The sequence below is a fragment of the Pan paniscus genome, chromosome 8 (genome assembly GCF_029289425.2).
Source record: "Pan paniscus chromosome 8, NHGRI_mPanPan1-v2.0_pri, whole genome shotgun sequence".
Lineage (NCBI taxonomy): Eukaryota > Metazoa > Chordata > Mammalia > Primates > Hominidae > Pan > Pan paniscus.
Genome location: NC_073257.2, coordinates 26592791 through 26614119, shown reverse-complemented (window position 1 = coordinate 26614119; position 21329 = coordinate 26592791). Strand labels below are relative to the sequence as shown.

General features: G+C 44.8%; 1 protein-coding gene and 1 long non-coding RNA gene across 10 annotated transcripts in view; one reads left to right on the top strand and one right to left on the bottom strand.

Moving 5' to 3' along the window:
- FRMD4A (FERM domain containing 4A) overlaps nucleotides 1-21329 on the top strand; it is a 688283-nt gene that overhangs the window by 239250 nt on the left and 427704 nt on the right. The gene's annotated exons all lie outside the window — the stretch shown is intronic.
- LOC130540515 (uncharacterized) lies at nucleotides 4537-20912 on the bottom strand. The gene is made up of 3 exons (XR_008954500.2): nucleotides 19423-20912; nucleotides 10801-10956; nucleotides 4537-6724 (listed from the first exon to the last, which is right to left on the bottom strand). It is a non-coding gene; the product is annotated as an uncharacterized LOC130540515 (long non-coding RNA).

The following is a 21329-nucleotide window of genomic DNA, read 5'->3' as shown; positions in this document are numbered from 1 at the left end:
CAGTCTTTGGTTCTTTTGAACCACACTGTCAGATCAGAAGCCCAGAGCTGTCAGAAGGTGCTCACCTGAGCTGCTCCTTCCAGAAGCTTCCCTTGGACAGGGGCTTTGTTAATGTGTTCTGCTCTGATGGGTCGAATTTCATTGTCCTTGCCACGGCCTTTTCGGCAAAAGCCTCCATCCTCCTGCTCCATTATCATTTGACAAGGCAAGTCACTGGTGAAAGCTGTTGTCTTTTAAAAAAGCATCTTCTTCCCAGCTATGGTTTCTTTCCCAGATAAATTCACTAGGTGGCAGTGAACAGTGAGGGAAAGAGGGCTGCTTTTGAAAAGAAATCCAAAGGCAAGCAGAATTAAACATTTTAGGATATCTAATTGTGGGTCGTAAACATCCTTCTAAGAGTCATGGGCTGTGACATTTGTAACTAATAAGAGACAAACTGCAGCTTTAAGCAGGATATCTAGTCTCTATTAAATGATGAAATGCCAAGATTTATTATGGAATCTTCTCTTAGCACTCTGCTGATAATTTTATTCATAATATGGTTGAAATCAAAGACATTTGTTTATTGTCCATAAACATATTTTCTTTGCAGAAAATAGTGCATACAAGCAGGTCCCACTCATCCCGTCAAAGCTTTTATTATGTATGAGTGGGTGTGAGCATTGTGAGTGTGTGTTTTCTTTAGATGGCAAGTGAACCTCATGATTATGTCAAGGATTTAAGTGTCATTATTCTTTGATTAATTTCTCCATATAACTACCATCTCCCTTTCTCAACCAGAAAGAACCCTTTTTCTTCCTTTTAAACTCAATGTTTTCCTAGCAGGTAAAGCCTAGGATCCTATATTACTTCTGCTTTGGGAAGACTCTAAAATTTCGAATTTATTAAAAGACACTAAAATCTTAGTGCACACACTTCCAATTAGTTTATTTATGTGCTGCCTGGTTTTTAACCTAAATGCACTTTGTTCAGAGGGGAAGAAAACAATCATAAATAAACTGAAAAGTCAGTTTCCAGAAACTGCTGAGCCGTGCAGGCAGCCTGCAAAGACCCACCTTGCTGGGATCAGGAAGGCAGGCACAGTCATTCCACGGCCTCTGCACCTCCCCTCTCTCATGTGATCCCCGTCCGTGCCCCCTACCCTGGCCTTGGCCTTGGATCCTTAGCAGAAGTGATGCAGGGAGCTCTAGTTCCAGCTGAATGCTCTTGGGCACAGCAGCATCACTGGGCCAATCATATTGACTTTACGCTTCAGTCCTCATGACTGGACTTCTCCACATTCCTGGCTGTTTCTCTATACCTAGGTCTCTGCTGTCCCCTAGGCCTGAGTCCCATTCTGGAGAGCAGTTGACCTCATCTAGTCCTACCTTGCTGTGGCCAGAGTCTCCAAGGCCTAAAGTCCCACCTTTATATCCCAGCCTGGTCCCGAGACCCACCTATTTGATGACAGACTCCCTCCTCGAGTGCCAGCCACATGCCTGTGAATTGCTGAGTATCACCATCTCCAGGGCCCCAATAGTGTCCTCCACTAAGTGGGACACCACGATGTATCCCTTCGTTGAGGATCACCCCTGCAAACTCCAGCTTTCTCTGATGTCTATACTCAATGAACACTGATGGAAGGTTACTATGTGCTAGACTCTGAGCTGGGCACTGAAGACACAGTGGAAGTAAGACACAGTCCCTGACATCAGAGGGATTACAGCTACCTCCAGTTTCTCATTTTGCCCTTGTGTGTTCTCCCAAGGCCAGCAACAGAGTCCATTCCCAGCCCTGCCTCACTGGGCTCCCAGTCGGCCCAGTCCTGTTGCAACCAACTGTCCTGGCTATGCCTGGCTGTGCCTGAAGACACCAGAGTGTGCAGCTCAATTTGGAGTGAAATGCTTTCAATCACTGTCCATAGGCAGGTTGATGCTGCCTTTATTCAATAGGAGAATGGAACCCGAGTGCTGAGTATTTACCCGGTCACTGTCTGTTGGGTTCTACGTGGTCAGGTGCCCCCAGTAGCCCGTTCAGTATGGGAGCAGACCTAAGAAACCTGCCTGACTCGGAGTGTGAAGCTTGGGACCACTCAAGCCCCACCTGGTTAACTTGCTGTAAGAGAGATTTGAGTCAGGGGTAGAAAATGACCTTGCCTTAGCTTCAATCATGTCATCCAGAGCTGTGAGGTGGGGTTCAGGGGAATAGAAACTGTCCCTTGCTAAGAAGACACAATCATCTGAGGCCAAGTTTCTATATGTAGTGGACAGTTGTATTTTCCAGAATGGCTGTGCTTGTAATAATATGTTCATTTCCTTGAAAGGAGTAACCTAAGTTGTTAAGAACATGGGTGATTCCAGTTGGAGACTTAAAGATACATTTAATAAATCACATCATATACTAACTGAAAAGTAAATAAGCGCCAAGCTTCTATTGGTTTCCTCATTTCCCTGAGGCAGACAGGGAAAAATACCCAAGTAAGAAAACTAAGAATGGGCCAGGCACGGTGGCTCACGCCTGTAATCCCAGCACTTTGGGAGGCCAAGGTGGGCAGATCATGAGGTCAAGAAATCGAGACCATCCTGGTCAACATGGTGAAACCCCATCTCTACTAAAAGTTCAAATAATTAGCTGGGCATGGTGGCCCATGCCTGTAGTCCCAGCTACTCAGGAGGCTGAGGCAGAAGGATCGCTTAAACCCTGGAGGCGGAGGTTGCAGTGAGCCAAGATCACGCCACTGCAGTCCAGCCTGGTGACAGAGTGGGACTCCGTCTCAAAACAACAACAAAACAAAACAAAACAAAACAAAAAAACTAAGAATGGAAATGTCAGTTCAGGAAAAGACACTCTTTAAAAAAAACCTTTATACACACAGCGCAATTTTTTCATGCAGCTATTTTCTCCAAATTTGAGTTCTAGTGGTGTGTTGGATTTGTTTGCCTTTTTTTTAATGCCATGTGAGAGATACCTTTACTGCTGTACAGATGCACAGACACACAACATCTGATTGCTTTTTATTGTGCTTTTAAAAGACAAAAATCACTTAAGAAATTAAGTGAATTTTGTGGAAAGCTAGGAGTTCTCTTTTAAGAAGATTTTTAGGAATCTGAACATTCTTCCATCTCTTTTCTTGAAATCCTGTTCATGGCTTGCAGTTATAATAGGTCTGGTGTCATTCTAATGTTTTGCTGGTCTATGCTGTCAGGGACCTGGGATAGTGACTAGGTAATATTTCACAAGGCAGTCAAATGTTAGTTTGAGCTGGGCGTGGTGGTGTGTGCCTATGGTCCCGGCTACTCAGGAGGCTGAGGCAGGAGGATCACTTGTGCCCAGGAGTTTGAGTCCAGCCTGAGCATAGTGAAACCCTGTCCCTTAAAAAATAAAAACAAACATAAAATTAAATTTTCAAATGTTAGTCTGGGTACTTCATTTGTGTACTTCTCTTTAATGAAACCTGAAGCTCATGAATTTATATCCACGGCAGAAAGATTTGTTGCAAAGTACTGAACCCATGCTAGGAAGTATACTTGATGCACTTCATAAAGTTAGAAATAAACAGAAAATTACAAGTAGTACCCAGGCCTCATTGCTGTATGGTTCCAGCGTTAACTGAGAACCCCCACTCTCTGGGCAATTGATGAAGGCTTTAGCATGGAGCGGCTGGGGGGATGCTGCCTGGCTCTAACCCAACCCCGTGCTCCTTCACCTGTGTCTGCATTTCCTTCCTGTGCTTCACTCAGGTGCCTGCAAAGTGCTGTTTCCATGATGCCCACGGGCTGGTTGACTGTCGTGTCCCCAGGCTCTTGTCCTGCAGCTCTGCAGTGCCCGGTCCTTTTACGGGGTCTGCCTTGACTGTACTACATTTACCAATTACCATCCTAATCATCCTCCCACTTCTCTTCCTGTTTCCAAGTCCTAGCTCTCACATCTGTGTGGCACAGATCTACATGAAGTATTACGACTTCTGTGTACCCTGTGAATACCACGTATATTCTCTCCCGTACAGCGGTCGGCCTGCAGCCCTCCAGGACCTCAGGCAAGAGCAAGAGTGTCTCCAAGTGCCACCCCGAAGACTCTTGTTCCGTTCCTCCTCAGAAGGCTTTTCCCATACGGTTATTTCTAGATCCCTGCTATAAATATTCTCCCAGCAGCCATCTGCCCCTGCGGCAGAGTTTTACTATTTCAGCATGCTGTTTGGGTTACACACTCAGAGTTCTGCCATCCATTCTAGAGTTCTCCTCTCTTCTAGAGAATATCGGCCCTGCTCTGTCAGGGTACAGCAAGATCTATTTTATTTTCCTGAAAAAATCTGTACAATATATACGAAGCAATCAGGAACTTGTGGGCCCATGAGGTTCAATCCGTGGGTTTATAAAGAGGACAGAGGAAACAAAACACGGTTTGGAAACTACCTGGACATTGGCACTGTGTGCCCCGGCCCCACAAAGCTGGACCAGTCCCATCTGATAACTCCACACTGTTGGTGATGGCGTCTCTCTACGGGCCAGGGAGGTATTTTCCCACAAGCGAAAATTTTCCAGGGAAACTACAGTCTGGTTCTTTTATTTATTTCTTCTGTTTTTTTTTTTTTTTTTTTTTTTTTTTTTTTTTTTTTTTTTTGCTTGAAAAGGTGAACTTTTTTCAATCCACAATAAATAAGGTGTTTCAGGGCCAAGCCCCTAATGAGATAATCACTGCAAAAGCTGCCACCAAAACCAGCATGTTTGAAAATTTACTGAAAACATAGAACGGGCTGGCCCTGTGCCCAGCATGCTGTGGGGAGGGCGGGGGAGAGGGCTTTGTTTTCCCCAGAGCAGGTGATAATGCAGACTTGGGCCAGCCCGTCCTCTCTGGGAACCTTGGTGATAAGTGGCTTCATGCACTGTGGGGCTGGTGGGCTGGGCCCCAGCGGGGGAAACAAGGAATAATGCATGGGAAGTCAGCCAACGGTGGTCACGCTGGGCACTCTTCTCTCCCCACGGAAACTCAACCTCCAGAGAGAACCAGCGCCAGGGGCCTGTGGGAAAACAGGTACAGTCAGAAGGAGGCTTTGGTAACATTAGCTGGGAAAGTCAATGGACTTCAAGCGCTGGGAAACTCCATCGACTTTCCCAGCTGATTTTATCATCACTGGGCCAACTCCATGGGCTTCCTCCTCAATGAGGACTCATCTTCCAGGCTCTGCTCAGCAGCCCCCATCCCACCCCTGCGCTTATCTTCGCCCCTTCTGGGTAAGCTAGCATCAGGCTTATTATTACAGGCAGCTGGAGAACTGACAAGCACACAGCCTCCAGCCACACCCCTGGTCCCCGCCCCTGCTCCTCCACACCTTAGCTGTGTGAGCCCGGACCGTGACTGCCTCTTTATGGACCTCTAGTCCCTCCTGGGGAAAACAGTGTGAACCCAGGATTTGAGTGGAAGTGATTATTTTACTTTTTTTTTTTTTTTTTTTTTTTTTTTTTGAGACAGAGTCTTGCTCTGTCCCCCAGGCTGGAGTGCAGTGGCGTGATCTTGGCTCGCGGCAAGCTCCGCCTCCTGGGTTCATGCAAGCTCCCAGGTTCATGGCATTCTCCTGCCTCAGCCTCCCAAGTACCTGGGACCACAGGCATGCGCCACCACGTCCGGCTAGTTTTTGCATTTTTTGGTAGAAATGGGGTTTTGCCGTGTAGGCCAGGCTTGTCTTGACCCCTTGACCTTAGGTGACCCACCAGCCTCAGCCTCCCAAAGTTCTAGGATTAGGGATTACAGGCTTGAACCACCGTGCCTGGCCTGATTCGTCGTTCCTTTTTTTTTTTTTTTTTTTTTTTTTTTTTTTTAGGAAGAGTCTTGTTCTGTCACCCAGGCTGGAGTAGAGGCACAATCATGGCTCATTGCAGCTTCGGCCGCCCACGCTCAGGCAGTCCTCCCAACTTAGCCTCCTGAGTAGTTAGGACCACTGATGCACACCACCACTACCAGCTAAATGTCGTTTTTTTAATAGAGACAGAGTTTCGTCATGTTGCCCAGGCTGGTCTCAGATCCCTGGAATCAAGCGTTCCTCTTACCTCAGCCTCCCAGAGTGCTGGGATTTCAGGCCTGTAATTCTCTTTTTCTGTTTTCTCAGCCACATCTCCTCAAAACAGCCCTATTTTCTTCCCCCTTTTTACAGATAAGGATATTAATATAAGAAAAAGGCAAATAAATTAGCATCCTACATTCCTAAGTAAAGTAGGCTCTGTTAGTTTCTGCTCTCCTTCCAGATACCAAGGTGACTTTATAAACATAAAGGAATCCAATTCCTCCTGTGAATGACAAACAACCCCTGATAATAATTTGCTTTTTAGTATCCAGCAGAAGCCGCTGCAACATGAGCCTTCAAAAGCAATCCTCTCAGTCTCCTTTTGTTTCCCCTTCTGTTTTAATAATGGGGTGCACACGGCACTGTTGTTTAGATTAATTATTGATTGTAAGTTACTCTGAAATCCGTGCTGCCGACAGGCTGTTGAAATCATAGCCATCTTCTGAGTCGGGCTTTATGACATCACCTGAAATAGATGTTCACATTTCGTTCCTGTTTCTCACAAAGGTAAACTGACATCAATGTGTCAGGGCTGATGTTTGTTCCAGTTCTTCAACTCAGAAGGCTGGGTTCCCACTCTCATCCCACCAGGAGCAAGGGCACTAATGAAGTCATTTCACCTGCCAGTCTGAGCACCTCAGCCGCACACACAGGCTCTGTGGGTCTGAGATGAAAAGTGTGGAAGCGCTTGAGAAAAACAAAAACAATAATAATCATAGCTAATGTTTACTTAGTGCTTCTGTGCCAGAAAATATACAAAGTACTTTACCTGTGTATCTTCCTTCTCACCCCAATGCTTGGAATTAAATAGAATTAATATATATTTTATAATTCTATAAATATAATTTTATAATATATAAATATAATTTATATATTATAAAGTTAATATATAATTTATAATTTTATAAATATATAACACATATATTAATAAATAATTTATAATTTTATAAATATATTTTTATATGATATAATTAATATATAATTTATAATCCTATAAGTGTATAAATATAATTTATGTAGTATATAATTAACATATAATTTATAATTCTATAAATCAGAGGCTGTGCCCACACACACCAAACCACATGCCCGCTCCCCACAAACAGGGTAGCCAGCTGGTTCCAATTTGCCCTGGCAGTTTCCAGTGTTCACACCCCAATTCCCAAGTCCCAGGAACCCTCTCTCAATGCTGGGCAAACCGGGATGTTTGGTTGTCTATACACACCCCCTACCACTAGCATAAGGCACCGTATAATCCCAGAATTCCAGATGTGGGGAGAACCTCCAAGACATCCCCCTCAAAACTAAGAAGCTGAGCTCCAGAGCAGCAAAATCATTTCTCCAACTCCCTGCTGTTAGTGGCAGAGCCAGAGCTCTGAATCTCCCAGAATCAGACAGAAGACCAAGAATGAGTCTGCTCAGTGGTGTCTCTTTATGTTATGGTGATCACTCATCATTCTTAAACAACAACAAAAAAAACCCATACATTATATAAGTAAGCTCTCATAAGAGATTGAGTCATAAAAGGTTTTCAAGATAGGCTTTCTTTGGGATGTTAAACCGTACCCTGGTAAAGGAGGGCAGTAAACTTTGCCCAAAAATGGCGATATAGTCATTGTTGGAAAGAGCCGTTACCTTTTGCACTGGAGATGAGAAGAGTTTATGATAAAATACTGTTTAATTAAACTTGATTATCCCCAATTCTGTTAGTGGGAAATAATCCTATGTTCCACTTACCAAGCATAAGATGCAAATGATAAAAAATAAGCTATGAAGATTTTTTTTACATAATTTTTTTCTAACACTTCTTAGAATGCATGAAAATCCAATCAAATCTTTTATATCAACAAACTTGATTTCAACATTAGTGAACCTGAGGCTCAGAGCTGAATTCTCAAAATTAATTACATGTTCAGTCTACGGAAGGCATACAAGTGGGCTTGTACATTTGAAAGATTTTTTTTATTACCAGGGTAGAAACCTCAATAAGCTTTCTGTTTAGCCTTTAGTTAAACAGATAATTAAATTAATCAGCACAGCCCCTTCTCCATTTTATCTAATTAGTTTTACTTTTTTGGAGATAACGAGAAAAATACACTACTTTCATTTATTTTATATGTGTGTTACATGTGTACATTAACTAAAGAAATACATATCTAGGGTGGAAGTATATGCCTTTAAATAGGAAACAGGGCTCTGAAAAGACCTCGGCATAAAATATTTACTGGCACTCATATTAAAGTGGAAGACAGAGGATTTTGCAAAAAAATAAAAGGGAAAATTTGGCTGCTTTACTAATCAGAATGCCAGAACCCATATATGCCTGCCGCAGTCCAGAAAAAAGGTGCAGATTCTCAAAGCTGTGAAATACATTGATCATTTTTCCTGCTGAAATGAACAGTAATGCAGATCCCTCCAAGTTCATGAATTACATTTGGGATCAGGCAGATGGTCCAGCCCCAAAATCGTGACTCCACCAGTTTCACAGAGAGGAGGTTTCCACAGGACAGCGAGCGCAAATGAAGATGGGAAGATAGTTGCCATTTTGCTCTGTGTTCCACAGGCTGAGCTCTCTGGCGCATGGTGGCCTCTCACATGGGAGGCAGGCTGTGTCCCCAGCATCCCCATGGGCTTTGAGTTGAAAGGCAAGCCCTCTGAAAGCGAGCTTCTGAGACCCGTTCCGTCTCTTTCTGATGAGAATGCGTCCTCTCTGCAAAGTGTCAGAGCCTCATCCAGGGGCTGTGAAGTGACAGTACCAAGGCTGTGGATTGGGGAGAGAAGAACTGCTGAAAAGCTGCTATTTTTGCAGTATTAACTGAAAGCCAACGTCCTGCTGGGTTCTTTACATCCATCGGCTCGTGGAAACCCTGCAACCACGTGAGGTGCGCATCTGCCGTGGCATTTTCAGATGACAAAGCTGGGACTTAAGGGAATAACCTGCGCAAGGCCACACAGTTAAGTAAACAGGAGTCAGGAGTCAGTTGTGCGTCTTCATCTCCAAACATCCCTAGACGTAACCATGCGTCTACGATGGCACAAGAAAACTACTTTGTATGAAAGTTTCCAGAGCATGTGATGAACACTTCTTGATTTATAAACAGATGGAGGCGGGATTCCCTTTGTAAGAATTAGAAGAATGTATTGTGGTTTTCAGTAAGGAGGTGATTCAGAGCGTACCCGAGGGGTTTGTTTTTATTCAGGTGTGGCAAGGTCAACAGATCAGGGGATCATTACCGTTGAAAAAATAGTTTGTTATTGACAATTCCCAAGAGTAGGAGACAAGCCACGCCACACAGGGCCATGCGGGGAAGCACCAGGGTCAGCCAGGAGGCAGAAGGAGTGAGGAAAAAGCACGGACAGACAGCTTTATGGTGGTTTTCAGGAGAAGGAGCAGTCGAGGCAGGGTAAGCAGTTGAGCAGGCTTAGGGTTGGTTCAAACAAGTTCAAATATGTTCCGTGGGCTCTGGGTTATATGGGGGTTCCTAGTTGTCTGGTAGCTGGCCCTGGGGCGATTTAGGGCAGAAGGGTTGTGTCCCAGATGGCAGGACCCTGATAAAGGAGGCAGGTAGGAGTATGAACTCTGAACCGGTTGGTTTGCATATCAAAAGTGTGCTTATGAGTAAGTTGCTTGGGATCTCTAGGAATTAGCTAACTCCAGGAAAGGACATCTCTCCTCCAGTCTGTAAGACCCGAGATGTCAAAACATAACAAAACATAGAAAATTTAAAATATACTTAGTACAGGAGGGCATATATTAATTAAAAACCCCAGCCGGGTGCAGTGGCTCACGCCTGTAATCCCAGCACTTTGGGGGGCCAAGGCAGGCGGATCACTTGAGGTCAGGAGTTCAAGACCAGCCTGACCAACATGGTGAAACCCCGTCTCTACTAAAAATACAAAAATTAGCCAGGCATGGTGGTGCATGCCTGTAATCCCAGCTACTCAGGAGGCTGAGGGAAGAGAATCACTTGAACCCAGGAGGCGGAGGTTGCAGTGAGCCAAGATCATGCCACTGCACTCCAGCCTGGGCAACAGATCAAGACTCTGTCTAGAGGAAAAGTTAAAAAAGCCCTCTGTTCATGGGCCTTTTTACTTTCCCCCGTGATGCCACAAGCAGCAGTCAGGGCTGTGAGTGCTTTACTGGACAATTTCACCATTTTTGGAGCACATTACATGTGGACCATTTACAAGTCTAAAAGGGCTAAAACACGTGCCCTTTTACTATTTTCCTCTTGGTATAACCTCCCATAAATGAGCCTTTATTCACTCCAGGGCTTGAATCATGGCATTCTTTCTTTAGAAATACGATCATCTGTTCCTTTAACAACCAAAAAGTTACAGTTGTGCGAAGGTGGGGAGAAGGTGTCTACCCGTTATTGATGTCACTCTATGCTTTTTATAGTATGATGCTCATTCCAAGATTTTCTGTTTTATTTCTGTCTTTTGCAATCGTTGGCCTGCTTTGCTGCCATAAATGAGGGAATTGTGGCTAAGAGAGCAATCTGCCGGAAGCATCTCCTCATCCATCGGTGGACACTAACCACAGCTGTAACCGGGACAACTAGAGACACTGTCCAAGTCCTCTGTCAAATTCACAACTTAGCTTGCCCTTAGGTGTGAATACAGACTGACCCCAGGGCCGGAGGGGCTGCTGTTGTGAGCCTTTCCTGCTGGAGGGGCCTAAGGACTCAGTTCCCTTTATGCTAAGACAAAACCAAATGGAGACAGTAAGAGCCCATCACACTCCACCCTCCGTCCCTCACCTTCTTGCAGAGCTGGTAGAGTGTGGTGGCCAAGAGCAGGTCCTCTGCGGTGTCACAATTGGAGACCTCTTCTGAATCCATCCCTCACCAACTCAGTGACCAGAGCTGGTTACCCAACCTCTCAGTGCTTCAGGTTTGTTTTGATGTTTTCAATCTCTAGAATGCAACAGTCGTAGAGTTGGTGAGAAGATTATGCAGCTATGCTGAGGAAAGAGTAAGAGCTCAAACATGTCAGCTGTCATTCAAATGTCACTAGAATGGCCTTTTTTCAAGTGTGATCCACTTGCACCAAAATTACCTGAGGTGCTTGTGACAAGGATCTTACAGATTCAGTCTCCACGGAAGGTTCCAGAGGTGTTTTAGTGATCGAGGCAGGGGCTCTACAGTCAGACAGACCCAACTTCAAATCTTACCTTGCACCTTAGTTAGATCTGCATGATGTGCAACAAGTTAATGCATTTAGCTTCTTGGAGTCTTTGTTTCAATAAATTAAGACATTAATATCTGTCTTGTTTGGCAAATATGTATCAGTGTTTGCTATGTAAAAGACACTCTGCTAGGTGCTGGGAACAAAATAGTGAACATTCTTGTAAAATCTATTTGCTCAGATCTTTGTCAGACCTTTGGAGGGCACTGCAGATCAGTCACAGCCAAATCCATCCCTGTTAATGGCAACCTATCATGGTCATGGGTAGCTCCAAAAATGCCATGGGAGGGATGACTGCAGACTCTGCGTTATGGGCTACAAAGCCATTCTCTTTACATTTTAGCAGTTCCCATGAAAACCAGTCACCAACTGAAATGCACCTGAGTTTCAGGTGCCTTTTCCTCACTCAACTTCAGTGCTGGGGCCTCAGCTCCACCTCACTGCAGCTTGGATTGCAATGAAATGCAGAACTATGGGCCACTGGTTATACCACCCAGCCTAACAGATACCACAGCATGGAGGAAAGAACACTAATTCATTTCCAGGATCCTCAATGTCTACCCCTCATCCCCTACCCTTCAAGTCTGTAGGACGTCTAGCTACTCCTAGGAAAGAGAGGTTAAGTTCCATCAACCTACTTAAGTAAGTTGATATCTAGTTTGGTAGTAGTTCTATCTGAAATTACTTATGTTGGTTTTCAACAGAGATTCCACATCTTTTGCAGAATCCAAGCCTGGGCTATTAATAAAAATATCTTAGATTGTGTTTGTATTTTTTTTTATTTGGAGTCTCGCTCTGTTGCCCAGGCTGGAGTGCAGTGGTGCAATCTCGGCTCACTGCAACCTCTGCCTCCCAGGTTCAAGCAATTCTCCTGCCTCAGCCTCCCAAGTAGCTGGGAGTTCAGGCACGTGCCACCATGCCCAGCCAATTTTTTGTATTTTTAGCAGAGATGGGGTTTCACCATGTTAGCCAGAATGGTCTCGATCTCTGACCTCGTGATCCACCTGCCTCAGCCTCCCAAAGTGCTGGGATTACAGGCGTGAGCCACTGTGCCCAACCTGTATTTGTATTTTCGACCATTGATAGAAAATCTTTAAGAAGTATGGAGTGAATTAGGACAAATACAACCTAATAAAAATGATGTGTTAAATAGTCTGGGGCAGTGTAGGCCTATGGTCTTTGGAGTCAATGACCTGCATTGGATGTCTGAATTTGCCAGAGTAGGCTGGCTATGTCGCCTTAAGCAAGTTGCCATCCTCTCTGAGCCTTGGGAGAGCGAGACTTCTTGCCTGCTAGGAGGGCAGCAGGGATCAAAAACAAGAATGAATGTCTAGTGCTTGGCACAGAGCTTTGCATGATAAAAGACATTTTGTATATCATAGCTCTGGATTATTATGATTATTGGATGATGGCACTTTCATATTTTCCATGAGATTGAGCTTGTACTGAACCTTGACTTATTTTTATCTTCAGTTGCTCCTGTGAGGTATGCAGGACTGGTATGATTTTTAGATGAGAAGTTAAGTTCCTTGCTGGGGCAGCCACGGTTCCCACTCAATTCTGCCATTGCACAGGGGTTCTCCTTCACAGAATCTCAGTGGGCAGTGGGTTTGTTGTCTGTTCTTCCATCTGAGCTGTTCTCCTATCCTGCTAGATGCTTGCAAGACCCCCAGTGGTTGCAGGCACCCAGACCCTGAAGGAGGTACATTGGCCTTAATCCAGCTGTCTAATGTGATAAGCTGACACCTGTCTTGTGGTCTAATTGTGTTGTTATGGGTCCTTTTGCCTTCATTTCACACAAGTAGAGAAGGAAGTCAGTATCAGAAACGCCACTCAATACAGACCAAAACTTGACTACCGTGGTTTTATAAGTCATGGAGAGTTTATTAAACTCTACCAAATTGATAGCTAGAAAGACTCTGACTAGGAGAAGCCCATAAACTTAATGGTACTTATTAATTTATGGGCTATTATTACAACATGAGTAATCTTTATATAAAAGCAGTAAAGAGCTGTGATTTAGTTAGGACAGTGCTTACTGTCCCCACTTACAGAGATGACGGTTCCATCAATATCTGAGCCGCATAGGCCCCCAGCAGAGTGCTCCCCACTGCAAAACAGAGTGCCTTTCTTTTCTTCAAGCCTGTCTTCTACTTGACGAATTTATCTCCTGGAGATCAGTTCCTTATTTTGACAATCCAAGCCTGGCAATGGGGCAGGAAGACAGCACCATGAGGTATAGAGATGCCAACTGGACACTGATCACCTTGGGCTCTTTCCTCAATGCATCCTTTTGCTGACCCTAAATTCAAGCTGAATATCCTCCCTCGCAGTCTTCAGTTTCCTCATCTGCAAAATGGTAGGGCTGGCTTAGTGGCTTCCAAGATCGCTTCTGTGATTGTAGCTGTGTCCAGGATCCAGAAGGCCATCTGATGCAGCAAACCACTGGCAAACAGTCCCACCCCAGAAGAGGCTCAATCATCTTGGCTGGAGCACTCACATGGCCTGAGGATAGAACTTGTCCTGCTTGTCAAATCACTGCTCCCCATGAATTGGATGAGAAAGAGTCTGAGGTGCTGGGGGGTTCTCATTATGGCAGGTGGAGCTCCCTTCCTACATTAACCCCTTGTTCAGGAGCCAGTTCCAATGTCATAGGAGGCAAAACAACATGGGAGAAGAAGCGGGGATATAGAACATCATAAAGACCTTCAGGTGGCACATAACACAAAAACGAAGAGGGGCAGGGAATGGGCTGTTTGGAAATACCTCTCCAGAGACACTCCAGCTGCAGGGTAGGGGGCAGGCTGGAGTGGGGGCCTTTGTGGGTGACAAGCCCAGTAGCTGGGGCATCATTGTGGCTTCATGTGCTGCCTGGGGCTGGCCCACTAGCCGCTGCTGCAGGCACCTCTCCTTTCGTAGACCCAGGCAGGGCTGGCCCAGACAGCATTTTACATTCAATTCCTGCTTAAAGCAGGGAGGTCCAGGCAGAAGGTCCAAGGGGAGGTTTTGGCCTTTTCCTCCTAACTGCAGCTGCTCATGTTATGCTTGGTGTTGGGCGCAATGGACCCAGGGAGTGATTTCATTGTATAGACTCACCCTCCCCACCCCTTGCCAAGTGGATAGAAACTCCACATCCTTGACCACAGACCCTCACTGTGTTTCTGGGTACACATTCAATATGCCCATCTGCCCCATCCCTGGCCCACCTTCCCATCTAATTCCTCAGCATAATCAGCAGCAAATGTGAAAAAGCAAGAACACCCAGTTCTGAGTCTCAGCCTGGTCCCAGGCAGCAGATTACAAGTACTTAAACTGCTCAGCGCTGTTGTCACACAGTCTTACTAAGTGTCGTGGGTGTTTGACGTACCAAGGGACACACAGAATCACACCAACACATCCCACTACTCTCTAGCCATGGTAAATGTGTTGCCTAAAAGCAGTGCAGGTTTCACCCTTTTTATTAAACACCATTATTCCAGGGGCTTGATTATTAGTACATTGGTGTTGGATGTCAAAAAGATGAAATCAGGAACCATAATTTTAATTAATGAAAATATTAGAAAACACTTCGGTCATTTTTGTTTGATTGACTTTTCTTTCACTTTTGAGATGGAAAGGCTGAGTTTCCAGGCTTTGGTTATCTCTGAGTGCCCAGGACACCAGGAGGTCTGGGCTTTTCCTTCTATGGACCAAGGGCGGCAGACAGAAGGAGAGGGTGCTGGAGCCCAGGCTCCTTAACACGGTAAAGAGGCTAAGAGCAGATCCCTGGCAGGGGTTCAAATCCCAGTTTGGCCATTTGCCACCTCCGTATGTAAACTCCCCACAGTTCACTTTCCCCATCCACAAATGGAGGTAACAACAGCACCTCATGAGGTTGATGTGAGGATTTAACACGCAGTGCCCACAAAAGCACCTACAGCAGGAGCTAGTACTATGGGCCCAAGAGATGCAAGGTCTATTTCTATTTCAAAAGCGAAAGAGCACTTAGAGATGGCCAAACCCTGGACACTCAGTCCTTTCCTCTGACTGTCTCAAGCTCTAAGGGAAACCCTTCAAGACCTAGGGTTAGTCCTGTTTCCCTTTTCCAGTGGAGAATTCGCAGGACACCTCCAGAATATGGAGCCTTAACACAAGCATCACACAGCTGGAAGACACTAAGGCAGATGTACCAGTCTCCACAGAAAAGGACGGTGCCACAAGGCAGCCCAGGGCAGGGAGAGGTTGACATAGTAGAAGGGGAAACACATGGCCTTGGAGACAGGAGACCTGAGTTTGAACTTTGCCATTTCTGGACTTCAGGCGATTCACATAACTTCTTCAAGCTTCGTTTTTTTCATCCATCCTATAATGGTCATACCCCCCACCATGACCTAAACACATAAAATTGTTGTGAGGGTCACATGAGAAAACAGATGTTAAATACTATAAAATGAAACACATCCAGGAGAGCACCTCACACGTAGTAGGTGCTCAGTAACTTACTGTTGAGAGAGACAGGTTCCATGCTGGCAGGTCACCTGAGCCACTGCCTGTATCTTCTGGAGGGCGGGAAAAGCTTCCCTTTAACCTGGACTTATGTAGATTGGTCTCAACTAAATGAAAGACAAATGTTATATTTGACACAAGTCGGAAGATTTCCCAATAGCCTTGAGCCTGTTGCCAGGAGAGTGTCAATGTGGGTTCTACCCCATTGGGTTGGTTTGGAGATAATCTTGCCTGAAGACAAAGGACACAGCATAATGACCCTCCAGGTTCTTCTCCTACTTGGAATTCCAAAAGAATGGCCATGAGAATGTTGCAATCTTGGCTGGGTTCATTCATGTTCCAGCTAAGCAGACAGTAGAAGTTGACCCTCTGGCCAGTGGTTTGTATTTATTATGATTATTCATTCATCAAAATGGTCCCTTGCAATGAGATGCTGTCTGCCTCAGAAATCTAATAACAGGGTCATTAATTATTGAAGCTAGGGTCATCATCAGGTGAATTGAAGCTGAAATTGTCCACCATCATGTAATAGTTTTTACAATTGAGTTTACCCTATAAAACCTTTCTCATCTTCTTCTTTCCTCACCTATGCCATCCTCACAGGTGGGTGAGTCCACATGAGCACATGTTTGCCATGTAACACACATATCTCCTAGTAACAAGCAATTGGAATATTCTAGATGGATGTTAAGCCTATATGAGAATGGGACTATTTCTCAGTATTTCAGAAGATGCAATTTAGCATCTACAATTCAATTATATAATCCTCCAAGCATTAGACATCAAGCCACAATTCAAACAGATTTGCTTCTAAAAATTAATGCATTCATCTGAACTTAAGGGGAGATTGCTCCAATGAATCACTTCTCACAGATGCAACATCAAGCTGTCAGGCTTCCATGGGCCTCTCAGCATTGACACGAGTGACCTCTTAATAGCAGGGCAAGGAAAACGCTCACCACTCAAATGGAAGGGGGTGCAGAAATGGACATTTTTGCCAATACTAATAATAATGACTGTAAAGAGTTATGGCACCGTTTCAGACTTTGCACAGCACCCTTTAAGTCTCATAACAACCCTAAGAGATCAGTGAGGTAAGCATTATTGTTATTATTATTACTATTCTCACTTGATAGATGAGAAAACCAAAGCTCCAAGAAGTCAGGCTTTTGGCAAAGTTTTCACAGGCATCGAGTGACAAATGAAGAAACTGAATTTCCACTGGCCGGGTCCAAATCTTACTTCCCAGACAGTGAGAACAGCATTTATAGAACCAGAAGTTTGAGGACCAAAATATAATTCTTATAATGCATATTTTTTGTCTTGGGGATCATCCTTGGTTGCAAGTAGCATCTTTAGTCCCTTGCGGTGCCTACCCAGATGCTGTCACACAACCTGGGATTTCTGGCGTCTCCTCACTCCTCTAGGTGTTTGGGTGACACCAGGCTGACCCTGATGGAAAATGCAAAGTCCTCCTTGGCCCAGGACCTCTGTGAGAGGCTCAAAGGGCAAAACCCCCAAGAGCTATCTTCTCCGTAAGCCTCCAGACTCTTCCCTCTCCCTTGAGAACCCTCCAGCTTGGACACCTCCCCTCTTCACCTCTATATTTCTTCCTTACTCATAATCTCCCCTCCAACTCCCTGACTCGCGTGCTTATTGAGGACAAGGACCACATCTCATGTAGCTTTGTATTCTGACACAAGTAGTCGATTTCAATGGCCAGGGAATATCTGTGGAATGAATGAATGAGGAAAGTAATCAAATAATGAATTACTGGGGAGAGATACAGACAAGTGTAGAAAAAGGGAAATGCCTGGATGTTTTTCCACGTTGACCCTTCCCCCCACCCCAAAGTTCATAGTAATGCATCTAACAATGATCCACATTTTTTTTTTTTTGAGACGGAGTCTCGCTCTGTCACCCAGGCTGGAGTGCAGTGGCGCGATCTCAGCTCACTGCAAGCTCTGCCTCCCGGGTTCACGCCATTCTCCTGCCTCAGCCTCCCGAGTAGCTGGGACTACAGGCGCCCGCCACCACACCCAGCTAATTTTTTGTATTTTTAGTAGAGACAGGGTCTCACTGTGTTAGCCAGGATGGTCTCGATCTCCTGACCTCATGATCCACCCGTCTCGGCCCCCCAAAGTGCCGGGATTACAGGCATGAGCCACTACACCTGGCCATGATCCACATTTTTATGTGGATCTGGCTTCATTACATGATGGCTTTAACCCAGCCCTGGAAATGACAAAGTAAACCCAAGCACATTTTCATCTTTCACCATGCTGGAAAAATCCCAAGTCTTTGGTAAGCTCGCAGGTAACATGGGAAAGGCAGGTGGGGATCCATGCACAGGTCTTCATGACATCGCTGTGGATGGCTGGGTTAGACACACACTGGGAAAATGAACAGGTGAAGGGGTGCATAGTGAGCCAGCCTTGTAGTAATGAAACCCGGTTATTCAGAGGCCCAGGTGAGCAGTGGAAATAAAACAGTTTCCATCAACTAAGGTCAGGTTCTTCTGGTCAATGTTCTATCCTCCTGTGGTTCAAAATAGATGCTACATTACCATGAACATGAGAGTTAGGCCAAGTTCTGTCCAACATGCAGACATTATGAAAAGCAAGCACAGACACAATCACACAATCTCTTCCTGTAACTGGGGGAAGCTTCTCTCTCCAGCTTTGTAACAATGCAGAAATATCATCAAATGTGGTTTGTTGATTCCTAGATTAATGGTTTATATATATGTGTGTGTGTGTGCATATATATATGTGTGTGTGTATAAATATAAAATACACACACACACTATATGTATACACACATACTATACGGCATATGGATATAAAGGTATACACATAATACAGAAATTATACCCACACATGCTTATATTTGCCTATATTTAAGAAATTTGCATCATGCACAGCCAGTGAAACTTTACGCTTCCATATCTAAGCCATTTCAGCTCAGGTTAGGCTAAAGAATACTTTTTCACTGTTGGTTTTGAGAAGCAACATGATATGTTGGAAGGAGCAACGACAGAAAGAGATAGGCACAGGTTCCAGTTCTGTCCCTGTTCCTAGAGCCCAGGAAGGCTGCGTAATCTCTATAGACCTTGGTCTCCTGATTTGGAAAATAGAAATAATAAACCACACACACATCATGTTGTTCTAACAGTTAAACATGGTTGTGGAGGTCAAGCATTTAACATGTGTCTGGATCCATTAGGTGTTAAGAAAATAATATGCCCTCCCCTTTCCTCTTCTCAATATAGTAAAATAATCAGATGAGCAGCATTTCACCAGGACATAAAGTGCTTACGACTGGAAGGAAAAACCATTTTTCAAGGTGATGTAGACCATTTATTGTTTTTATGTAAATGTGATTGTAACTTAAAATAAGCTGTATCTAGTGACCAGTGGTGACCTTACAGTGTCTTTTCTTGGCAGTGCTACGTTAGCACTGGAAACTGGTTCAAGTTACCATAGTTTGCTTGTTTTGTTAATTCATAAGGACATCTTTCTTTGATTCTACTCTATGAAATATAGACCGTCAACTAATTCTGGGTCATCTCTTCTCCCTACCTGCAGGATTTTCTGTATTACAAGCTCTGGTAGTATCTAGATTAAACCATCTAAGAGTAAATTCCTAGAAGTCAAGGTCAGAGAGCTTTTCTTACACAGCATCCCATCACCCAGTCCACCATGGCTTACCAGGGTTATCCTCTTAAAATTCCCTCCTGTCCTGTATGAGTCTCTTCAGTGGAGTCCGTCTCCATTCCAGCTGTGTGTAGCCATAAGTTTGACAAATCAACGAGTTCCTGGACACCTTCCAGAATCTGTGGAATTTGAGTCCGGCAGCGACTCAAAAATGGTAAGGGGGAGGAGCTAGTTTTACAGCCAAACATGCGTGCAGATTAAATCAGTGCCCTGCCGGATGAAATGCTTGCCCTTCTACGTGTTCCTGAGGCGTGACCCTCTGAAAGCATGAATCCCCATGGGCATTGCGCCAGGACACAGGAATCCTGCTGCTCAGCACAGCAGTTCATAGCATTCACAGTGTCTGCCGCGTCGTTTCAACTGTTGATTCTGATTGCTGTTGCTTTTATCATCTCGGCATATCCAACACTGCAGCTATGAAATAGCTGATAATTCATCTCGTTGAAGACCCAGGTCTTAAACATTTGCACCATCTGAATCTGACCCTCAGGTCTGGACAAGCAGAGGCCTGTAGCATGGAACCTGGGTCGTGCCGAGTGGGCACAACCTTGGAGCATACATCCCCCTCCCCCATCCACTGCTTCATTATTTGCCGTCTCCATGGAAACCCCATTCTGTACTGTCAGAACTCACCTTGGCCACATTTGTACTTACCACCTAAGCACTTTCTTGGTGCTATGGTACTACCTATGAAAAAAAGAATTTTTTTTTTTTTGAGACTATCTTGCTCTGTCATCCAGGCTGGAGTGCAGGGGCATGATCTCAGCTCACTTCAGCCTCTGCCTCCAGGTTTCAAGCAATTCTCCTGCCTCAGCCTCCTGAGTAGCTGGGATTACAGGCACACACCACCATGCCTGGCTAATTTTTCTATTTTAGTAGAACGAGAGTTTCACTATGTTGCCCAGTCTAGTCTTGAACTCCTGCCCTCAAGTGATCCTCCCACCTCGGCCTTCCAAAGTGCTGGGATTACAGACATGAGCCACCGCCCTATGCAAAATTTAAAAGGAACTTTTGGTGACCCAATTTATACAGGGAAACCTCCAGTCTTTTAACACCTAAGTTATTAGGGATTTCATCTTGACCAGTGGGTAGGTCACAACAGGATTCCGGTGGTGGTGAAAAACCCATGAACACGACACATTCGTACCCCTGGACTTCCCTTCACTCCGTTCGCTTCTTCTACAGCAGCCCTTGGACAAGCAAAGACAATGCCAACAACATCCGCCATCATCCCTGAGATCTTTCCCATCATGGACACCAGCCAAGTAATAAGTGACCCCAGCCCCCAGTGTTATTTTGCTTTGGGAGGGTATATCCAGGGTCCTTGGTGTCTAGATTTATCCACACAACCACAAAACCAACTACACAAAGACTGATGGGCAGATTAAGTCAATCACCTAGGAACTCAAGGCATGGGACATTTCTTGCAGCAACTCAATGGATCTAATTCTTCATGACCTAGAACACCCTCCCTTCCCACCAAAGAAGCTTCCAGCTTCATCCCATCTGTCACCTTGTAGCCCTCCCTTCAGCTCCATTAACGAGCCATCATCCAACTCGCCCTCACTCCCACTACTGCCCCCAGCCTACTAAAGGGACTACAAGAAATACACCAATTATTAAGAGCCCCAGGGAGGGCATATGAATAAAAGACACCACCTGTCACCAACCTCTGAGCTGAGAGATGGAGGTGCCCTGGGTTTCCTGGACAGCTGGTAAGGGTGCAGGTTACAAAGGGTTCTCATAGTGTATGTCTTGTTTTTGTTTCTTTTCTCTATTTCTAAAGCTATTATATTTTTATCCCTTCTTTTTGGCTCTTTCTCTCTTTCCCTTCATATGAATTATAAACATATGTATATATTTTTCTAATAATCAGTATCCCTGGCTATACTTGACCAAGA